The following is a 4,968-nucleotide window of genomic DNA, read 5'->3' on the forward strand; positions in this document are numbered from 1 at the left end:
TATTTATAAAATTCATGCGCCCGCGTTGGCGATCCGCGTGCACCCCGGTTAATCGGTTTCCCGAGGACGTTGATCAATTTCGCCTAGAAAGAAGGTGAGGGATGGAGAAGCGAGAGAGAGTGTGAGAGAGAGAGAGAGAGAGAGAGAGAGAGAAGGGCTCTCGCCCTCTCGACGAGCAAGCGAACGAGAGAGAACTTTCCTCTCTCCATTTACGGCCTCTTCATCACCGCCTACCCTTTTTTTCTTTTCCTCCTTCTGTCACCCTCTATCCGTCGTTCTCCACCCATACCGCGTATCCGCCATCTCTTTCGCTCTTCTTTTTGGAGTCATCGAAAAAATGCGCCCTTCGGGGTTAGAGCTCTCTCGTGGCTTCCGCCGTTCAAACAAAAAGAAAGGGAGAGACGCCGTTTCTCTTGCTTTGCGTTCTCGCCCTTTCTTGTTCTCGTTCTCATCTTTTTTTTTGCTTAAGACACACGAAGCAAAGCTAAGTGCCCGAAAGCTCGAAATCCATCTTCCCTTTGCGAGTATTACGTGCGTATACGCGCGTAAACAAACGAGCTCTGCCGATGGATCCGAGATGGTGCATATAGATTCTCCGCGTCTCTCTCTCTCTCTCCCTCTCTCCCTCCCTCCCTTCCTCCTCTCTTACTCTCGTGCCTCCTCGACCTGTTACATAGAAAAATAAGTGCACGCAGCAGCACCTAGGCACCCAGAAGAGAGCCCTACGCTCCTCCGGACGCGCTCCGGCATCTCTCGCCGCGTGTCTCTCCGGTCCTCCTCGCTTTTCCCTTCCTCCCTTCCTCCCTACATCCCGCTATCTTCGTCCTTCTGCACCCCCTTATCCATCGTCCTTCTCTTGCTCTCGTGGCGCGCGCACACGAGCGAGCGGCGTGTCTGCGTGCACGTACATTAGGTACCTGAGCGCGTATATATGGGTACCTATCTATAGGTACCAAATGGTAAATGAGAGGGTAGACGCGAGGTTCGGACGCCCGCAGCTAGCGGCGACCCAAAGCTTCGTCTACCGCGGGGCTGTATGTGCCACCGCACGTACCGGGTGGCCGAGAAATGTCGGCATTTTTTTCTACCGGGCGCCGGCAGTACGAGATATCACGGAACGGAGGGAAGAGAGAGCAGATTCAAAGAGACAGGGTGGTTAGAGCTGGCGAGTGCGAAGTGGTTACTTGGCAAGGCCGAAACGTCTTGTAAACGTGAATTCCGCGAGTGCGGCAATTGAGTGCGTCAGAGACGGAGTTGCGACTTGCGGAACAACGACGCGCAACGAAATTGAGTTGTTGGATAATACTGATGAACGGCGATCCCGATGTGCGTTAATGATGCGCAATCGGAATGTTCTCACGTCGGGCGTGCATGAGTATGCGAGATTCGTAGTCGGTCTGTACGTACATAAGTATAAGAAGAAACTGCGAAATGAACGGCATAGAAGAAGAATTGGAAGCGAGGCTTAACGGTGAAGGAAAAAGAAAAAAATTGAGTTACTGAAAAAAAAAAAAGAAACACGTGCAGAAATATCGCTTATTTCAGAATTCTTGTCGTGCAATCTCAGTTGTGCTTTCACTTCGAGAACTCGTATTTCTATTACTTGTCTGGCGGACAATGTTACACGAAGAAGTTGAGCTTTTCTCGAATTCTTACGTGATTAAAATTATAAACTCTGTTATTGATATATACATTTCTGTAATCATAAATTTCGTAATTAATCTCATAGTACAGTTATACAATAATATATTAATCGCTTTAGCCAAAGTAACGTTGAAACTTGCTAAAGTTATCGAATGCATTTGAACATGTTTATCAAATTCCAATACGCTTATCGTCGTTCACATAGCGTGAGTAAAATTAATAATAATTGAATACGTGCATATAAAACTCTGCGTAATTTCTATCTCTTTTGCATCCACTGTAATTTATCGAATCGCTTCGATAGTGCAACGTGCGCCGCTTATACATCCGCAAGACACACACAGAGAATTACAGCTGGAAAATTTCGTAGAAAATCCGGGCTTCCGGTCACCGCATGGGACGCGGTCGCGCGGTTATGAAATCGTTAAGCCACAATACCCGATATTGGAGCAACTATTTGCAGTATTTACCGCGCGATGCCGAGCGGATGCATCCGGGATGCAACACAACGGGACGATACACAACGCGTGCGTTTCGCGTGCGCAAATTGGCAATCGGTGTGCGCGCGCGCGCGAGCGCGAGCGCGCGAGCTCTCTCCCACGGAAGCCTACGTTAAAACAAACAAATACGCGCGCGGGAGGGAAAGAGAGGGGCAAAATGAAAGGCAAGCAATTTTCGCGAAATCGCAAACGGCCCGCGCGCGCGGCCAGAGATGAAAAATTTTCTATATCGCCAACTATTATCGTCGCTTTAGCCGCATTCACGGCCGACGCGCGTTTTCAATCGTGCCACCCGCCTCGGCCCGTTGAGTGCATTTTGTTCACAATTCCGCGAGCGGGGCCGGGGGCGGGAAAAACTGTAACGAGGACACGGGGGACAGTACGAGGGGAGGGAGAAAGGGAATGTGGAGAGATAGAAAAATTGCTGCGGCCCCGCGCGAAATTTCATATTTTCCCGCCGTACGATGGGCGATAATTCAGAGGCGTACCGAGAGGTGCATCGCGTGATAACGCGTACGCGATAACTCGAGGAAAATGGGGTAGAAACTGCGTTCCCAGGGAAAAAAAAAGGTCACGCTCGCGCGTACGCCGTATACGGGGTGAGCCCCGAAAATCGCACACCGGGGGACGCGGCCGTGTAATTAAATGCGTCCGAGCGGACCGCGGGCGTAATCGAACGGCCGTCCTGGGAGTCCGTATTACATAAAATGATTCATTTATATTTATATACGCTTTCGGCGTATATATATTTTCCTTAAAAGGGCTTTCATTACGATTTCGATTAAGTCCGCGGCGGATAATTCGGCGGCAGATACGTGAAAACGAGTTTAATCGCCTTTTTGCTTACTATGTACGAAATCGTTGACTTCATTTAATCCACGTGAGTCGATGTAATTTACAACAAAGAGGCGGTACTAAATGCATCGTGCGAATTTTTCGAAGTTTATGCCTTTGCCGGCAAAAAATCGCTCTCAGTACAAAGTTTCTGCAGCGATACAAAAAATTGCAATGCGAATATCGTCAAATCTTTTATAATTTCGCGAAATAACAGGAGATGTTGGATAATTTATTATTTCTAAATTACCAACTGGTTCACACAATATTACGTTTCCTTTTCTTTGAAAATTCGTGTGTATCCCCTAAAATAAGAAAGAATACTCTATTTCTTTTTCTTTCTCTTCTTCTATTTACCGTTATTTCCTTTCTCTCTCGCAAGTTTACTTCCAATTCCCTTCGTTTCTTCCGTGTCGCCCGAGAAATGCCAAAGAAATATTTCTATCGCGCCGTTCTCGTGTTAGCTTCGCCGTCGCAGCAGTAGCGGCAACGACGACGACGGCGTTCTCGTTTCGCGAAGGGCAATCTCTACGAGAAGCCGTATACATTTTTTTGGTCGGTGGAAACCCCGGGAAATCCAGGCGCGAGAAATCCCGCTGGCTGTCGCCATTCCGCACGCACGTGCGACTCCGGGGGCTTTTCGCCCCGTGTAACGAATGGGGCCGTAGCCGAAGCTGTAAGGCGCAATCTGGCTGGCCGATCTTTCGCGCGCTGCGGGATCAGAGCCCGGTGATTCGAATTGATTAACTTCCTCTCTTTCCCCTTCTTCCTCCCGCACCCCCGCTTTCTCGCTCTTTCTCTCCTCCCCCTTCTCTCTTTTCCCTTCGCCCCAGGTGTAGAACAATAGTTCTCGTTCGCGAGGAGAACACTACCACGTTTCCACGCGCAAATCGTAATTCCTCCGTACTACGGGACGATTCGATTTGCATTTCGATACCCGGTCGCGGAGATAAAAAGCGACGGACCGACTGCCGTTGCTGTTCGCGCACGTCGTTTAGCCCCGCCGCGGTCGACCACGCCGATCTGCAATCTCCGTGTCCTCGCGTTCGTTAAATAAATGAAGATTGCGTCTGTGTCAGACGCCACGTATTAAATTACAGTGGTGCGGAATGGTGCTTGAGTTGCTACCATAAACCGTGAGGCCGTCTTCGATTGCGGCTGCTTGCGGGCCTGAATCCGATGATTCCGGGATGTTTGCCGGATTAAATTGATAAGCAATTTAATATTATTGATGCTCGTAGGCATTTTAAAAAGATCTTAATAATATGATGCCGATAAGCATCTTAAAACCTGTAAATAATTGTGAAAAATTATTTTCAGATCTATTTTCTGTATCTACCTAAATTTTTAGATACTTCAACAAAATCGTGTCTTCTCTATATATCTAGAAAATTTCGCGCTACTTCTCAAAGTAATTGATAAGTTATTATTTCTAGCAATTACTTTGAGAAGTAGCGCGAAATTTTCTAGATACATACGAAACTGGATACATACATACTTGTTGAAGTATCTAAAAATTTTAATATTAGATACAGATCTGAAAATAATTTTTTGCAATTATCTACGATAATTATGAAATCATCTTATCAGCATCAAATTATTAAGATCTTTTTAAGATACCTATTAGCATCAATATTAAATTGCTTATCAATTTAATTTGTGATGTTAGTACTTTAATTCTGTCAGGATTGTGTTTCTAGACTGAAAAATAAATTTGAGTTGAGAATAGCATATGTAATATATAAATTAACATTGAATTATTTTGACCATTTAAGGCCTTTATTCTCTATACGTTGTGTATTCGTTATGATTTTAAAAGATACTTTGTTTAATATTGAAAATAATTTTGTTGTATCAATAAAATATTTATGTAAAGAATTCAGGCACGAGCAATGCTGCGAAGAAAGTATCTGGCAAAGTTTTTATAATTTTAACAAAATCACTCTTTTCGTGCAAAGTTTCGAATCATGACACAATTTGGAGAACCTCA

Source organism: Acromyrmex echinatior, chromosome 4 (genome assembly GCF_024713525.1).
Source record: "Acromyrmex echinatior isolate Ae372 chromosome 4, ASM2471352v2, whole genome shotgun sequence".
Taxonomy (NCBI): Eukaryota; Metazoa; Arthropoda; class Insecta; order Hymenoptera; family Formicidae; genus Acromyrmex; species Acromyrmex echinatior.